Source organism: Dromiciops gliroides, chromosome 2, assembly GCF_019393635.1.
Source record: "Dromiciops gliroides isolate mDroGli1 chromosome 2, mDroGli1.pri, whole genome shotgun sequence".
Lineage (NCBI taxonomy): Eukaryota > Metazoa > Chordata > Mammalia > Microbiotheria > Microbiotheriidae > Dromiciops > Dromiciops gliroides.
In genome coordinates, this window is record NC_057862.1 from 647,479,589 (window position 1) to 647,498,968 (window position 19,380).

Genomic DNA, 19,380 nt, shown 5'->3' on the forward strand with positions numbered 1-19,380 from the left:
ATTCACTTGTGAAAATATCTGACTCCAGGGATTTTTTCTTAGAGAACTCATTGATGATTTGTTCAATTTATTTTTTTAAGATGGGGTTATTTAAGTATTCTTTCTTCTATTGATCTGGGCAATTTATATTTTTGTAAATAATCATCAATCTCCCTTTGTCAGGTTTATTGGCATATAATTAAGCAAAATAGAATAGTTCCTAATAATTGCTTTAATTTTCTCTTCATTTGGTGTTAAATCTCCCTTTTTATTCATGATAAATGATTAATTGAACCACTATTTTATTCCAATCAGGGTTAATCAGTTTGATATGATTCCACAGGGGTAGTGATCCATTAGGCCCCAGAGCTATGAACTGCAGATTCTAAGTCCACTTGCTTAATCATAGGAGGCTAACTAGAAGATCTCAACCCTTGTTTTTCCTTTTTATGGTGACCAAGCCCAGAGTAGTCAATGACATGGAAAGTTTCCCATTTATTTTTGATGCCCCTCCATCCCTCATCATTCCTCTATTTCCCAACATGAGGAGATGGACATGAGCACTTGATTAATAAATGGCCCTGTTTGCCAGCCTGTGGCCTGCCCATCAACCAGCCCATGGGTCCATATAGATGTTTTGATGTTTATCAGTCCAGCCCATGGTTCTGTTTGTCGACTCAGTAGGACCTCCTGAAAGGTCAAGGTACATTTGTCAGGACATGCTCATCAACTGATTTGTCAACCAATGGGATTCTGTAGTTTGTATAGGTCCTCCTGGAGGATCAAGGCCCAGATCAATCAATCAATGAGGCTCTGTATTTTACTGTGCCTCTTCTGTGTCATCTGGGTATCAAGCACTATAAAACTAAGACCCTGGAGGGGGGAAGCATCCTAGATCATGAGGAAGATCTGAGGTCCACTTCATTAGAGGGAACCATGGACCCTTTAATAAAGTTCCATTGGCTCAGAGATGTCCCTCAGTTTCTTTTATTGTAGGTTGGGCAACATTTTTGATACTAGTAATTTGTTTTTCTTATTTCTTTTTTAAATCAAATTAACTGATGGTTTATCAGCTTCTAGTTTCACTTATTAGCTCAATAGTTTTCTTACTTTCAACCTCACCTTTGGTTTTCAGGATGTCCAATTTGTTCTAGTGCTCCTCCTCACCTTGGGACTGCAACCTGGATCCTTATATAGACAATGCCACAGAGTTCTGCTGTAATCTCCTTCTGACTGGTTGTATAATCCCCTTCCTGTCTGTGGGCCAAGAGCTCCAGGATTTACTGCCACAGATTATCCCAAAAGCCTGCTGCTGGCTGCCTTGCTCCTAGAGTTCAGTGCTGACTTGCCAGGTATGGCATGCACTGGACTGCACACCCCAATGAAACGGATTTTTCCTGCCAACTTTCCAAGTTGTCTTGGACTGAAATATCATTTCATCTCATCCTTTTATTTGATTTTGCTACTCCAGAATTAATTTTGAGGCATTATTCTAAAGTAGTTTGGAGAGGAATTGGGAAAATCTCAGGAGAGTCCCTGCCTTGACTCCACCATCTTGGCTCTGCTCTGTTTTTTTGTTTGTTTGTTTTTGTGGGGCAATGGGCGTTAAGTGACTTGCCCAGGGTCACACAGCTAGTAAGTGTCAAATGTCTGAGGCCAGATTTGAACTCAGGTACTCCTGAATCCAGGGCCAATGCTTTATCCACTGAGCCACCTAGCCGCCCCTTGGCTCTGCTCTGTTACCCTACTTCTTATAGTTTTCATCCCTATGTCTACCTCAGCTCAAGAACTGCTCAAAGGCTTCTTGAGTCTCCTATCATCTCTTAGAGACACATGACTCACTTAAAGGTCTTAAACAATACGTAAGCTTCTCCAACAGGAAATCAAAATCCAAGTCCTTGGGTAGTCCCACTCCCCTTTGGTGTTTTTCCAGTTCTTATTCCATCTGTCCTCCTCTCTCTACTCTCTGTTTTTAAAAGCTAAGATGCAGTGAAGTATGTGAGCTGTTTATTAGTCCATCACCCACTTTTTGGTGTTAAAGAAGCAAGATGAGAGGCTAGGAACCAGCAAATATACCTCATCCAAAAACTAACCAGGACAATGCCATAGGAAAGATTTAGGAAAACATTCTAGAGATCCTCCCGGGCACTCATTCTATACCTATGATAAAGAGTCCCTATATACTAAGGTAAAAACAAACAAACAAACAAACCTTTCTTCCCCTATTTATGACTCTATGACCTCTCATCCCCATGCAGATCAGTCTTAATATCCTCATTCCCCTTGGCACCCCATCTTCTTCTTCTTTTTTTTTTTTGGTGAGGCAATTGGGGTTAAGTGACTTGCTCAGAGTCACACAGCCAGTAAGTGTCAAATGTCTGAGGCCAGATTTGAACTCAGGTCTTCCTGACTCCAGGGCCAGTGCTCTATCCACTTCTCCACCTAGCTGCCCCCTGCACCCCATCTTCTAATACACTTCCCATCTTCTTGCACTCATAGAAACTTGGCAACCTTTCAGAGGACATTGCATTCCTGGCCATTCTCTTAGAGACAGCTAGGTGACACAGTGGATAGAGTCTTGGGTCTAAAGTCAAGAATTCAAATTCAATTTCAGACATTTATTAGCTGTGACCCTGGGCAAGTCACTTAACCTTTGCCTGTTTCCTCAACTGTAAAGTGGGAATGATAATAATAGTGCCTACCTTCACAGGTTGTTGTGAAGACCAATGAGATACTATTTGTAAAATGTTCAGCACAGTGCCTGGCACATAGTAGGTACTTAATAAATGTTTCCTTCCTTCTACTCTAGCTCTGGGGCCTCCTTCTCTCATGCCCAGCAGAACACTGGGCCAGAAGTTCTCATAGTTCTTGTTCCTCACTGACATGTTCAGATCATCCCTTCGCCATTAGCAATCTCTCCAGGTCACTCCATCTATTTATAAGTAGATGTTCCAAATCATTGACTTAGTCACTTACCAGTCTTTTTCAAGGAATCTTGATTCATAGTCTTGTTTTTTTGTTGTTGTTGTTTGTTTGTTTGTTTTTTTGCAGGGCAGTAAGGGTTAAGTGACTTGCTCAGGGTCACACAGCTAGTAAGTGTCAAGTGTATGAGGCCGGATTTGAACTCAGGAACTCCTGAATCCAGGGCCGGTGCTTTATCCACTGCGCCACCTAGCTGCCCCTAGTTTAATTTAATTTTTTTTAAAAAAGAAACTATTCACCACAAGATCCATCTTCTTCCCTATTCCACATCTCCAAATCTCTCTACACTATTCCCAATTTTCTCCCCATTGGCTACAGTACCTGAGGATGAGGCGCTATGTCTCCTCCTCATATTTAATCCCAGTATTTTTGCCCTTAAGACCATCTCCTCTCAAGTTTTCTAGTATCATATCCTTCAAATCTCCTCTCTTCTCCTCATCTTCAGTCTCCCCTTACATAGTCCCCTTTCCCTGCCACCTACAAAAGTTCCTACATCTTCTCCAAACTTGAAAAACCTCCATTTGACCCTGTTGTTTCCTGAAACTATCATTCTATATCTTTACTCCTTCGTTTTGCAAATAAATTCCTAGGGTTATCCTTTTTCCTCTACCTCTCTGACTTTGTCTTCAAAGTCCTTTTTTGAGCACCTCTATGGCCTGAGACCAATTCATATTTTTCTTGGAAGTTTTAGATGTAGGGGCCCTGATGTTGCTATCCTCTTCTGAGGGTGCACCTCAATCTTCCTTGTCACTAAAGAAGCAGTGTTCAGTAGCCATTATCAGCAAAGCAATATAAGTCTAAGAAAATAAGCAATTGTTAACATTTACTTAGGGATTTGGTTAACTGCCACTATAAAAATTATTGAATATTAATCAATTGAATGACATTATTCACAAGATCATATTGTTAGAGGTCACAAAAACAGCCCCCCTCCCTCCAATCAGAATACTTTAACTGGAAGGGCATTATATAATATATACATACATGCATATATGTATAATATATGTGTGTATAGATATTACATATATATTAGGTGCAGACAAGCATAACATTGCATGAACATTTATTTGGATTGCACCCTTAAGACAGACAACTAAACGCTTAAATGATTTAAATTAAAACTGGAAAATTAAGAGGATTTTGTTGTTGTTGTTCTGGGCTTTGTTTTTCATTGTTAAAACCTTACGTGTTGAAATGCTCATCCTGCCAGTCTTTCATTTGACTTTTAACTCCTTCTTAGTGTGGGGTCCTGCTTCCAGAATATACTGTCCCAAGTTTCAGGGGATCCCAGGTGTTATGATTTAATGAGGGGTAGTTGCTTCACTTGCCTGCCCCTTTCTCTGGTCCGTAGATAACCCCAGGCCAATTTGCCAATTAACCAGACAGCAAAACTTTATGTGCCATGGTTACTAGCTCCAACGAGCCTGCACCCCTCCCCCACCTGGGCCGCCACTGCTCAAGGTTTCTTCCTGGTTCCCTGCTGGGGTAGGACATCCAAATCCCCCCTTAGCTCCTGTATACACCCCCCTAGACCCACCCCCAACCAGCTGTTCAGCCCTCTCACCAGACCCTGAGCTTAGTTTCCAAAGATGCCAGCACTGCAGTTGATTCAGAGGCTAGGGGATAAGTTTCCTAGGAAGGGTTATCTGACTCTCCATTTCCTCACCTCACACTCAATTCTCAGTCCCTTACAATCTGGCTTCTGATCCTCTCTCCCTCTCCCCCAATGAAATCACTCTATCCTAGGTCACTAACCAAGAAAAACTTCTAAACCCAATGGTCTTTTCTCAGACCTCATGCTACATGAACCCTGCAACTTTCACGACTGTTGATCACCCCATCCTCCTGAGTACTCTCTCTCTCTCCTCTCTTGGCTTCCACTGTTCTTTTGGGTCTTAATTCATCTGACTCCTTATTTTCCTTTCCTGGCTCATTAGTCATTTCCCACCCACCATCTAAAGCTGCCTACAGAAATTTTGGCCTGAACTCTTTTTTTTCCCTCTCTCTACTCTTCCTCTGCGTGACATTGTGTTCCATGGGTTTAGTCATCACCTCTATCCAGATGATTTCCAAAGTTCCATTGTTGGCCCTAAACTCTAGTCTTATGCCAACAATAGCCTCTTGAACATTTCTATCTCAGTAACCCATCTGCATCTCAAATTCTTTTCTCTTTCTTTCTCTTTCTCTCTCTCTCTCTCTCTCTCTCTCTGGTGAGGCAATTGGGGTTAAGTGACTTGCCCAGGGTCACACAGCTAGTAAGTGTCAAGTGTCTGAGACCAGCTTTGAACTCAGGTCCTCCTGAATCCAGGGCTGGTGCTTTATCTGCTGTGCCACCTAGCTACCCCCTGAATCTCAAATTCCACATCTCAAACAGAACTCAATATTTTCCCCTTGAAACTTTCATTCTTTCAAACTTATTTATTTCTATGAAAGGCACACAGGTTTGCAACCTCTGTCTTCCCTCTTTCTCATCCTCTTGAGCCAATCAGTTGCCAAGTCTCTCTAGTTCAAGACCTTTTCACCCCTCTATACACCATGGTGATAGCTTCCTGACTGGTCTCCCTACTTCCAGTCTATCCCATCTCTAACCTATCCTCCATAGAGCTGCCAAATAAAAGTTACTAAGATACCACTCTGACTGCACCACTCTCCAGCTCAAAGATCCTCAACTGTTACCTATTGCTGTTAGGAGAAAATAGAATCCTCAGTTTGCCATGTAAAGCCCTCTACAACCCAGTTCCCACCCACCTATCTCTCCAGACAGACCATATTAATTACTCTCCTCTATGCACCATAGTACCAGTCAAATGGTCTTACTAGCTGTTCTCCAACCTCAATAATCCATCCCCGCCCTCCATATCTTTGTACAGACTGTCCCTTCCATAACTCAATATTCAGCTCGGACTCTTAGAATCAAGGCTTTGCTAAGTTACCACCTCCAACATGATGTTTTTCCTGATCTCACACTACAGTTTAATTGTGCATTATGCTTCCTCCAAATATCCTTGTATTTTTTGTAGGCAGGTCCTTTCAATCATGTCCAACTCTTTGTGACCCTATTTGGGGTTTTCTTGGCAAAGATACTGGAGTGGTTTGCTGTTTCCTTCTCCAGTTCATTTTATAGATGAGAAACTGAGATGGACAGGATTAAGTGACTTGCTCAGGGTCACACAGCTAGTAAGCATCTGAAGTCAAAATTAAATTCAGGTCTTCCTGACTCCATGTCCAACACTCTATCCACTGCACCACCTAACTTCCCATCCCTGTATTTACTTATACACTTATATGTATATCAAAAACGTGAGCTCCTTGAGAAGGACTGTCAAATGCCTTTTATTGCATCCCAAACCACAGTGCCTGGCACGTGTCATTAAATAATTCTTTATTAAACTGAATCGAGAGATGCCAGTGGTTATAGTCAATAGGTCCTTAGCTAGGATATGATCTTTTTATTTAAGTAGACTCCTTAACACTCCCCTCAGGACCAAGCCCCAAGCTGGGGGGAGGTAGGAAAGGGGGACAAGGTGGGGACCCCTGAGGGTGAGGTATGTGAGTGAGGAGGGCATAGAATAAACACAAATGACATAGGGTTTGGCTAAAGGGAAGGTTATCTATAGAAAGTATTACTTTCTACTCGAATTTTTCCAAAGGCAACATATGGGTTGATGAAATAATAATGAAGGACATGATCGGTTAATTTGCATATAGTTTGCATTCAATTTGCATGGAGTTGAATAGTCATTTTCTGCTGTGAAGGTTGTGACTTCTTTGGGGTGAAGTTTTTTTCTTTCTCTTCTTTTTTTTTTTTTCATTCCCTCACTATTCCCCAATTCCCAAACATCATCCTTGAGCAGAGCTCTCAAGCAGACTCACAGACTGTCAGAGCTGGAAGAGATTAGAACAAAGATGTCTGAGAGGGGAGGGGCCTTAGAACAGAGAATATCAGGACTGGAAGAGTCTTAATGAGGAATTTTTGCACCTGTGAAAAGCACCAGGTACTCTACCCAGGACCCCTCAGTTGAGGGTGGCGCATGAAGGGAAGACAGAGACCCCAAGATACCACAAAGCCAATGATTAGGAGTTTGCCCCCGCTCAAGAATAGGACCACATTGCTGCTTCCTGATTAATTTAATAATTATTAGATATATTTAATAATATTACGTGATGGCTAATGGCTGACAGTGGTTGTATCTTTACACACAGTACCTAAGAAGCTTGATGCCTGAGGAGATAAGTGGTAGAATAGAATGCTCTACAGCAAACATATAGGTGCTTTTGGGGAGGGGATTGAAAGTGGTTTGATGGCGGGGAAGTTGGTGGTACAGTGGATAGAGCACTGGGCCTGGAATCAGGAAGACCTGAGTTCAAATCTGACCTTAGGTATTTAGAATTGTGTGGCCCTGGGCAAATCATGTGGGTCTTAGTTTCCTCAACTGCAATATGGAGATAGTAATAGTTCCTACCTCCCAGGGTCGTTGGGAGAAACAAATGAGATAATCCATGCCTGACACACAGTAGTTGTTAAATGAATGCTTATTTCCACCTCCCCCCTCCACCCCCAATACCTCAAAGTATCATGTCAGCACTAGAAGGGATTTAGCAGAGATTCTCTAGTTGAGATGTTCTTAACCCCCTAAATTCTGTAGTCTGTGAACTTTAAAAAATATTTTTGATGACTATTCAATAAAATTGATTTCTTTTGTAATCCTATGAATTTCATTTTCTGCAGTTAACACCATGACTCTGAGAATGGGCTCATAGGCTTCACCACACCGACAAAGGGGTCTGGGACACACACACACACACACACACACACACACACACACACACACACACACAAAGTAAGAATGCCTGACCGAGTCCAATTCCAGAGGTATCTGAGGCCAAAGAGAAGAGAAATACCCTGCCCAAGGTCACAGAGGAAGGCTTATTCAACTCTTCCCGAAATTGAGACTGAGCTGAGATAGAGTCAGCTGGAGTGAAAATCTTATCAATTCACAGACTGCTGGAGGTAGAAGAGACCTTGGAGACCACTTTATCTAACTCCCTGATTTTCCAGAGAAGGAGACAAACAAACAAGAACAAGAACAAGAACCCCAAAAACCCTCAGCCTTAGGATGAGAAAAGGTCCCCAAACCCTGCTTCCTGACTCTTGATTCAGCACTTAGCCAGATTATTGAAATCTGACCTCTTCTGGGGCTCAGGCCAGTTTGTTCCTGGTGTCATGACTAAAGACAAAAAATCGGGGAGAGGGGTCCTTCTTACCTTCCAGGTCACTCTCGCCCCTGAGCTAACCACCCATTTCACTCATGGGAAAGTTGATGCAAGGTGGGATGACAAAGCCGTGGGTGTGGTGGGTCCTCTATAGCCCGAGCTTTTCCAGAAGTAGCCCTTCTCCTTCCTGCTTCCCCTTCTTTTTTTTTTTTTTGTTGTTGTTGTGTTGTTTTTGAGGGGCAATGAGGGTTAAGTGACTTGCCCAAGGTCACACAACTAGTAAGTGTCAAGTGTCTGAGGCCAGATTCGAACTCAGGTCCTCCTGAATCCAAGACCGGTGCTTTATCCACTAGCTGCCCCCACAGGGCACCTCCTTTCAAAATGACCTCCCAGGGGCAGCTAGGTGGCGCAGTGTATAGAGCACTGGCCCTGGAGTCAGGAGGACCTGAGTTCATATCTGGCCTCATACACTTAACACTTACTAGCTGTGTGACCCTGGGCAAGTCACTTAACCCCAATTGCCTCACTTAAAAAACAAACAAACAAAAACCAAAAAACCCAAAATGACCTCCCTTCCCAACCCCAGGCTTCCAGGTGGAGAAATCTAGGAAGCCAGAGAGGGGAGAATGACAAAGATGAGAGGGGAAGAAGTAGGGTCCCTGCAATAGGGAGGCAGAGGTTTGTCCACTCCTCTTTCTACATCCAGGAAGACATGACCTTCCAACAAAATGAAGTTGTCTCCTTTTTACCACCTCCTCCTACCCAGAGGGCCTATACCCCCTCCTCAGGGGAATCATGTGGGCTGGGGAGGAAAAGACTTTTTCCAGTCCTCTCCATGGATCTCCAAATTGCCTTTACTTCCCATTTCTAGAAGCAGCCATGGATTCTCTGGGGGAAAGGACCCAATTACCCCTAGGCAGTAAGGGAACTTGAGAGTGGCTAGCCTCATACTCTACCTCCCTCTCACCATCCTGTTACCTGAACTGCCTGAACACACACACACACACACACACACACACACACACACACACACACACACACTTCAGGCACATTAGACTCCCCCAACTTTATCGCTGATAAGGGGAGAACACCATTCGCCTTTTAAATCTCCCACCTTTAGGTAAATCTGCTACTTTTAGACAAATATCTGGCCCAGGGCAGAGTCAAGAAACTCAGCAGCCCAGCCCTATTTACTGCACTGAATGTTAGAAGGGATCTTAGAAGAGGGAATAGCAGCTTGGGAGGGGCTCAGAACACAGAATTTCAGAGCTGGAAGGGGCCTTAGATCTTTAAATGTCAGAGATGGAAGAGACCTTTGAACAGAGAATCTCAGAGATGCTAGGGGCCTTGGAGCTGATCTAATCCAATTCTAATGAGTCTGGGGAAAGGAAATCATTCTCACCCAGCTAGTCTTTGATAAAAGCAGGAGCTGAGAGTATATGAGGGGGAATGAGATGAAATCATTCAAGCAAGACAACGTTGAGCTAGATTATGAGGAGACAAATGCCAAAGAGAGGAAGTTCTCATTTAGCCTTGAAGCAATAGGGAGACAACAAAGCTTCTTGAGCAAAAGAGTAATCTAGTCAGGCCTAAACTATAGGAACATGATTTAGGTAGTAAAAAATGTCAAGGATGACTTCAAGGTGGTGACCCTAGGTGACTGGAAGAAGGAGGATATCCTCAACAGAAACAGGGGCATTCAGAGGCATGGTGGTTTGAGCTCTGTTTGGGACATGTTGAATTGGACATGCCTGTAGGATGTGTGTATAGAGATATCCATTAGGCAGTTGGTGACATGGGTCTGTAGCCCATGAGAGAGATGAGGCCTGGATACATAAGTCCACTACTTTGAGATAAGGTGAAGCTGTGGGAGTTGATGTGATCACCAAAGGAGAGTAGGACATGAAAAGAGAGTGTACCCATATGAAGGCGAGCTCCTGGATGATGAGACCCTGTAAATGAGACTTGAGATGCAAGGAAAAGCAGGAAGGAGCAGTGCTGTGAAAACCCTGGGATGAGAGAGAATCCAGGAGGAGCGAGGGAAGGGTCATGTCAAATGATGGAGAAGCTTAAGGAGGATTGAGACAGACATCTTCAAAAACTTGCAGCTTGAGGTGTGTGATTTGTGTTGCTTGGCTATGCTTTGGGGTAATAGGGGAGGTTCTTTTTCTTTTCTTTTCAGATCAGGAGGGGAACCTGGGGCTAGTGATAGTGAGAAAGAAAGGAGGGAAGGAAGGAAGGAAGGAAGGAAGGAAGGAAGGAGGGAAGGAAGGAAGGAAGGAAGGAAGGAAGGAAGGAAGGAAGGAAGGAAGGAAGGAAGGAAGGAAGGAAGGAAGGAAGGAAGGAAGGAAGGAAGGAAGGAAGGAAGGAAGGAAGGAAGGAAGGAAAGTGAGGGGATTAGGACAGCAAGTGGCTAATTGTGGGAATTGGGTGAACCACACTGACTCCATCTTGTGACTCAATTCTGGAGCTAGCTCAGTTCCCTTTCTATTCATTTATTAGTTGAGTCAAATTCTGTTCAGTGAGAAAACTTTATTTTATTGTGAAAATTGGGAGAAAACTTTATTACATTGTTTGAACCTAGCCCTGCTTGGTTGAGAAGCTGGACCACCTCTACAATGCAGCCTAGAGACCCTTAACTAAAGATTAGTTATGTTGATCAGAAACCCAGTCAGATACTAAGATTGATGCAAGAAATTTTCTCACAATTGCACATCTCAAGTAGCCCATATGCTTTATCTGAAAACTGGCCCTAGGGGCAGCTAGGTGGTGCAGTGGGTAGAGCACTGGCCCTAGAGTCAGGAGGACCTGAGTTCAAATCCGGCCTCAGACACTTGTCACCTACTAGCTGTGTGACCCTGGGCAAGTCACTTAACCCTAATTGCTTCACCAAAAAAAACAAAAAACAAAAACAAAACCAAGAATAAATCAAGAAATGAAAACCAGCTCTTGGTGCCAATGTTCCAGATAGGAACTCTGCATGGGGGCTGGAGTTCCTGTACTGATCAATCAGTTACTGCTTCCATGTTACTTTGATTGTTTACAGACATTTGGTGGGGAGTAGTACACTTCTTTTCCTGATTTCAGGGAATTGCACCTGTTTGTTCTTCCCCTCCCAATTTGGAAAGTCCCTAATTTGTCATCTGATTAGAAATCAGATTACCTAATGTTGTGTTGTTTCCTTTTAATTAATTGGCCTTGTTGGATTAATTATATTTAATGTTTAAAAGTCTGTTTCTTACATGGAAATATGTTTTGCATGACTGCATGTGTATAACCTACGTCAAATTGCTAGCCTTCTCAATTAGGTGGGGAGAGGAGGGAGAGAGAGAATTTGGAACTCAAAAATTTGAAGAAAAAAAAGAATGTTAAAGGTGCTTTTACATGAAATTGGGGGAAATTAAATTAAAGTTTTAAAGTTTTTAAAAGGCTGCCCCCCCTCCCATATTCAAGGTCCAGCCTTAAGCTGAGGAAGGGAGCCTGATCCCAATTTGTTGGGAAATTGCTATGCATTGCTTAACAAATTGATATGCTCAAAAGTTCAAACCTTTGTTTCTTCAGTCATTTCATTTTTCACCCACCACAGAGAGAGGAGGGGCAAGAGAACATGGGTAGGATAGAGAGGAAGAGAAACAAACAGCAGCCAATTAAAAGTATTTTCATCACCATGCAGTCAGCCAACAGGAAACAGTCCAAGAAAATCCGTATCTACTCCAAAACTGGAAGGGAAAGCTCACTCCCATCACATATTTCCGGAAGCAGGTCCACCAAGCCTTTCCATGGGGTGGTACCACGCAGAGCACATGATGTGTGCTTGAAGGGCTGGGGCAGCATTGGCCAGTCCTCCATCACAATGATTTTGGCATTGATGGGGAGGATGGGTTAGAGAATCGAGGTGGGGAAGACCAATTAGGAGACTACTGAAGTATTCCAGCTGAGAAGGGATGAAGACCTGACCTAGGGGAGTCTGTCTTCCAATGCAGGCTAGTCTAGGCCGAATCTCTGATACAGTAACCCTCTGAGATTCTACCCCCATCAACCTCAAGACATGCTCGACAGCTCCAAAAAAACACGACCAAAGTGTTTCAGCAAGTAGCTAAGCCTTTTGTCTGCAGTGGCAAAGTTATCCCAGGCAGCATTCAGTAATACAGCAGACCTGCTTTCATTTTCCCAGGGTTCCTTGTGCACAAAGGTGCAGGGGAGGGAGGGATCACACAGAATGGTCCATTGGATACTGCAGGATTGGAGCAGGGAGATGCCTGCTCTTTCAAGCTTAACAAAAATCTGCAGCCAATGAATCTAGTTTTGAAGGCTCTGGCCACTAGGGGGCTCCTCCAGCATCCCCTTAGCAAAGGGACTTCCAGGCTACTCTCTCACTCCAGCCCCCATGCAGAGTTCCTATCTGGAACACTGGCACCAAGAGCTATCTCCCCCTCCAGTCCCTGCATTGTCCAATCCACCCTAATACTCTTTAGCATTCCTATCCATGCCTAATCAGGTCACTTCCCTTTTTTGGGGGGGGGGGCAATTAGGGTTAAGTGACTTGCCCTGGGTCACACAGCTAGTGTCAAGTATCTGAGGTCAGATTTGAACTCGGGTCCTTCTGAATCCAGGGCCAGTGCTTTATCCACTGCGCCACCTAGCTGCCCCCAGGTCACTTCCTTTCTCAGGACCTTTTACAGGATAAAGTCCAAAGCCCCAGTCTACCTGCCATCTGAGGACCTGCTCAAGATAGTTCTGCCCATTTTTCTGGCCTCCTTCTTTACTCCCCTTCATGTACCCCTTGTTCCAAGTTGTGTTCATTGCCATTCCCCAAATATCCTCTGAACTTCTTCCCCTTCCTGTCTTTGTTCCTATTCCTTCTTTCTGGAACTCCCTCGTCCACAATTCCTACCTGTCAAAATCCTACCTTCCTTCAAGGTTACTCCCTCCATGAGGTCCTCCCAGATTCCCCAAGACAAATATAATTTCTCCCTCCTCTAGCATTTTGTCCTCTGACACTTATCCCACATCCTTTGTTTGTGTCCATGACCTACTATACTTCTCCAACTAAACAGTAAACTCGGATAGAGGAGAGGGTTGTGTCTTCTTTTTCTTTTTCTTTTTTTGTGGGGCAAAGAGGGTTAAGTGACTTGCCCAGAGTCACACAGCTAGTAAGTGTCAAGTGTCTGAGGCTGGATTTGAACTCAGGTCCTCATGAATCCAGGGCCGGTGCTTTATCTACTGTGCCACCCAGCTGCACACCCACCCCCCCCCCCCAGGGTTGTGTCTTAATAGTAATAGCCAGCATTTATATTGCATTTTGAGGTTTTTGCAAAGTGATTTCCAAACAGGACCTCATTTGATCCTCACAGTAACCCTGGCAGGTCAGCACTATTTATTATCCCCATTTTATAAATTAGGAAACAGGTATATAGAAGTTAAATGACTTAGTCACAATGCTACATAATGTGACTGAGCCCACATTTAAACTCAGGTCTTCCACTGTCCCACTTAGCTGTCTATCCTTTGTATCCCAGCAAGGGTTTGACATGTAGAAAATGTGGTGTTTGTTGAATGAATGAATGACACATCCTGGATGGTAGCATACCTTGCCCCATATCCCTTTTCCTCCTCTCTCTTCCCCCATAAGAACATATCCTATTTCCCTAAGTTCTTGTTTATAACACTGGTTTAAATGGGTTAATAGATTCATTTTTCTCATCTATAAAAGGAGGGGACTGAATCAGATGATCTCCAACAACCCTTTCAAGCTCTTTGATTCTCAATGACTAATCAGCTCACTGTGCGACCTAGCCCTCATAGGTAGTGAGTGATTCATAGACTTTCCCCTTCTGCTAAGACTGGGTAACTTCTGGGATGCCTTCCGACTTGGAGGCTCCCAGGTGTAGGTGGAAGCTATTTTGAGTGGGTGGGAACGCCACTCACAGGCAGTGGATGTTAACTCTGCCCAGGCCCCGTCAGCTACATCCAACAGCATTCCTTCCCCCTCCCCACATCCTCTCTTCCCTTTCACCACCCCAAACATCCCTGCTCAGGGATGCTTGAAAATCTCTGACAAAGAGCACAGCCTTTCATCCTACAGAGAGAATTAAGACAACTGCAGCCCCTCCCTGAGAAAGGGAACACTGCCAACTCTTCCCTTTTACACAGTGTGAGCTAAATGATGGTGTTAAGAGAATTGGAGGGAACTGAGAAAAGGACAAGGACCCTGGGGTGGGGGTGGGGGGCACGGCACGGGGAGGCCTGTGATCCCATTAGTGGGAAAGAAGGACAAAAAGAATCAAATCCTATTCTTTTTTTTTTGTTTGCTTGTGAGGCAATTGGGGTTAAGTGACTTGCCCAGGGTCACACAGCTAGTAAGTGTCAAGTGTCTGAGGCTGGATTTGAACTCAGGTACTCCTGACTCCAGGGCCGGTGCTCCATCCACTGTGCTACCTAGCTGCCCCATCAAATCCTATTCTTATTCCCTCAAGTAGGCTTCCCAAGCAATGGGCATAAGCACAGGAAATAAGGGTCCTTCTTATCTTCAATTCCAACTCTCTGAACCTGGGGCTGATAGGAAGGCATCCTCTATCTCAACCTCTGGGAGTAACCTTTGTAACAATTGGAATGACACCACCTGCTGGAGACTTACTATAGAAAAGCTCCGCCATGAGGTGAAGGTCTCTGAGGACAAGACCATGAGTCTTTTCTTTGGCATCAGGAAGTGACGTTTGCTTGTGGGAGAAGAAGGGGGAGCCTGGCGCTCTGACTCGCGCTCTTTCCTGTGGACTCTGGTGGAGAACGGAGCTAGGAATGCTCTCTCCCTTTAATAGACAGAGGAATCTAGGCCTTTCTCTCTCTCTCTTTACCAATTTCTTATTCTCCTTAATAAATGCTTAAAAGTCTAACTCTTGCTAAAGCTTATAATTTATTGGCGACCACTCATTAGATATTTTAGACAGACTAGCTAGAATTTTAGCCTTGACACCTTCTTCCCTAGCCCAGCACTAAGCTAATACTTAGCAGGTGCCTTTTCAGGTGCTGCTCCTTACACATAGCACAGCACTTCTTTTCTCTGCATCTTTACCCTGGCAACCCTCCTCCTCCACCCCACTCCCCATGACTGGAATGCATTACCTTCTCACCTGGTTCCCTTCAAAACTTTAAATAATTGAAGGAAATGCTAAATGTCAGTTAGAGGATAATAAAACAGACACATTTTTTACCCCTTCCAAGTTCACACATGCCCTGAAAGCCATCCATTGACTCTAGGTTAAGAACTCCTGTTTAAAAAAAAAAAAAAAGAGGGGCAGCTAGGTGGCGCAGTGGATAAAGCACCAGCCCTGAAGTCATGAGTACCTGAGTTCAAATCCGACCTCAGACACTTAACACTTACTAGCTGAGTGACCCTGGGCAAGTCACTTAACCCCAATTGCCTCACCAAAAAAAAAAAAAAAAAGAAAGAAAGAAAGAAAAAGAAAAAGAACCCCTGTTCTATATCAATTATACAAGTGGAGTCATGCAAAACATATTTCCATATTATCATTAGCATATAATTCTTTATGCATATGTTGACTACTCTATAGCATAAGCTCCTTGAGGGTAGGAAGCCCTTGTTTTGTTTTGTTTTGTTTTTGCATCTCCAACACCTGTCACAGCAATGGCCACTCAGCCCTTTAATAAATGTTTTTGATGGATTAGCCAAAGGCATTTAGCAAATAGTGCTTTGCTCAGTACTAGAGGGATCCATTATTTCATCCGTGTAGGAACTTCTTCCCCAAGACATCTTGGCAGCTGGCCTTTGTTAATTACCCAAGCCACACCATTCATCCTCTGGTAGCCAAACTGGAGATGAGTTCCTCCCAACTTATTTGGGTTGGTCCTCAGACAATAAATACATCCAGCCTACATCTAACCCCAAGCCCTCAGTCTTTCCAGAGTGTTCTTTGCTAGGGTAACCCTATGAAAATCTAGGATCAACTCCCCCCCCCACCCCCCCACTATGACATCAGGTTTGATGACCACAAAATCACCCTAAGTTTAATAGCTGACATGGGTATGATGCTGTAGAGTCTACAAAGTATTTTACACAATTCTCTAATTTGATCCTCACAATGCTTACATGAGGTGGGTAGGAAAAGAATCAAGCCCACTTTCCAGATGAGAGAAGTGAAGTAAAGGTAGTTTTTTGTTTTGTTTTGTTTTGGTTTTTTGTGGGGCAATGGGGGTTAAGTGACTTGCCCAGGGTCACACAGCTAGTAAGTGTCAAGTGTCTGAGGCCGGATTTGAACTCAGGTACTCCTGAATCCAGGGCCGGTGCTTTATCTACTGCGCCACCTAGCCGCCCCCGTAAAGGTAGTTTTTTAAATCTTTTTTGAAAAATAATTTTCTTTTCTTTTTTTGGAGCAATGAGGGTTAAGTGACTTGCCCAGGGTCACACAGCTAGTATGTGCCAAGTGTCTGAGGCTGGATTTGAACTCGGGTCCTCCTGTATCCAGGGCCGGGCCTTTATCCACTGTGCCACCTACCTGCCCCCCAAAGGAAGGACAGTTGACTTGCTCAAGATCACACAGCTGGAAGATGGTGGAGCCTGAATTGGAACTGTCAGACTTCCAAGTCCAGTGATTTTTCCACTAGAGCTCCTCTTCCTTCACCCCCATCCTCCAATGTGATTTACCAGAGTTCTCTTGTGGGTAGAGATTTATATTCTGTTATGGACCTGGGGTTCCTCAGAAGTCTTCCAGGGGAAATCAAGGAACCTTCTCCTTGAGAAGTTAAACCAAAGGATAGACATACCTAAAGAGGTAATCAGCATCAGATCAAGACTGAGTTAGCTCCAGAACCACCACCCTTCATTCCAGTCTTCCCCACCCCTCGGGAAGATAAGATTAGGCATGGCTGCTGCCTTTGTGGCACCTGGGGGATGGAGATCAGAGCTGCCTCTCGCCCGACTTCTCCCAACTACCACCAATGGTGGACCTCAATAAGGGAACTTTCCACAGTCAGATGATCACTCCATCAGACCATCATCTGTCCTCTATAAAAGTGTCTGCCTGTCTCCTGCTGGAAGAGATAGGTATCTCAGAGAGCCATGCCTCTGTGCCATGCCTTCTCCCCATGAGAAGTCCAAGGACTTCTCTCTTGGTTTCCTTTCCCTAGAGCCTAAATAAACAATTATTTTATTTTAATTGGATTTGTGTGCAAGAGAGAGTAATTCTTTAGAGAGGAATTCCTAAAAACCCCTACCCCAAACTCCCACCAATTTCCCCCATAATATATTCCTTTTACTTGAAAGGTAGAAATTGGATCTATGATTTCATTGCTACTGTGAATTTCTGGAGGGGGAAAATCCCTATACCATTGCAGATCTATACCTTCTCCAAAACTTAGAACCTTCTTAGAGAGTTGCTTAGAGGGTCAAGGGACTCGCCCAGGTCACATGGTCAGTCCTCCTGGATCCCAGACCAGATCTTTATCCACCAAAATAATAGCTAACATTTATATCACACTCATTACAGGCCAGGCACTCTGCTAAGTGCTTTACAATTATTATCTCATTTGATTATTATCTCACTTGATTTCTCACTGTGCCTTGCTGCCTTTCTTCCTTCACCTACAATTTCTTTTCTGAACAATAAGAGAAATCCCTGAAAGCCAAAGGAAGAAATGACAAGTGATTCAACATTAGCGCCTTTGAATATTTATTGAAGACCTTATACTATAGAAGACAATACAGAATCTGGTCCCTCTCCCAGGGAACTGGCATTTTTAGGGGCTAGCACTCAGGACACACACATCACACACGTCACCCGCACAATTACAACACAAAGACATGCAGGTTCACTTGGGAGGATGAGCTGGAGGTCTTAGCTTCTATTCCCCCCCCCCGTCCCTTTTTTTTCTTTAACCCTATATTCCAGACTATATACATGCTGAAGGAAGCTCCGAGTAGGCTGGGGCAATCCCAAAGGTCTTTGTCCTTCTGGATGAGTATCTTCCTCTCCCCTGGATTTTCCCTGGAGGGCTGACTGCCCATTCTCAGCTGTTTTTATCATTATATTTCAGAGTGATAGTTCCAGTCCCTTTGCCTTTACATAGCACTTTTACTTCCTTCATGTCATTTCATTCTCATGACAGTTCTGAGCAGAAATGCTATTTTCCCTACTGAACATCTCCGAAGCCCAGAGAGATGAAGAAACTTTTCCAAGGTGACATAGCTTTCAAGTCTGGACTAGCATTCAAGGCTTCTGAATCCAAGTTCTGGGCTCCTTTCTGTCTACCTCCTGGCCATTCTCTGGTCTTGAGGGGATATATTCTTCCTTTAATCACTCTCTCTTTCGTCACATTCCCAGGATTCATTGCTCAGTCCAGGGAGAGGAAGAGGTGACAGAATGAGGAAATGGAATATTATGAACAAGATTTCATATGTTCACAAGATATACAGCTGGAAGGGAGCTTTGGGTCACTCAGATTAGTCAGTCAATAAGCATTTATTTAGTGCCTACTGTGAGCCAGGAACTGTGCCAAGTAAGCCCTGGAAAACCAAAGGCAAAAGACAGTCTCTCAAAGAGCTCAAGGTCTGAGTTCATCTGCTCATTCTACAAATGAGTAAACTGAGTCTCAGTAAAAAAAAAAAAGTCAGAGAAAATAAGACCTCCTAGGGCAGGAAGTAGGTCTTTTTGTATACAAATAAAACTTTATATCTCTAATACAGAGCCTTTTATATATTAGGCATATAAAATATGCTTGTTTGAATTGAAGGTTACACAGACACTAAACAGTAGTTGAATCCAGGTTCAGACAGAGCTGGAGGGGACCTCAGAGCCCAACCCGCCTCATTTTGCAGATGAGGAAACTGAGGCATAGAGAAGTCAAAGGTCTCATTCAAGGTCACACAATTAATAACGACTAATATTCATATGGTGCTTATGATAAAGAGAATTTCTGGCTTCACTTTCTTCCATTTACTTGAGGACCTCACATAGCAAATCTGTAAAATCAAGCTTGAAACATTGTTAACTGACTAGTTTCCTCTCTTACCTGATAGAGAGCTTTCTGGCCAGGCTAACTGTTCTTTGATGTGTAAATCATTTATCTACCCTTATTTGCTCTTTGAATTCCATTGTCCCCATCCTATTTAATGTGTGTTGTCCATGTTCAGTCCTTTCAGTCTCTTCATGACTCTATTTGGGGTTTTCTTGGCAGGGATACTAGAGTGGT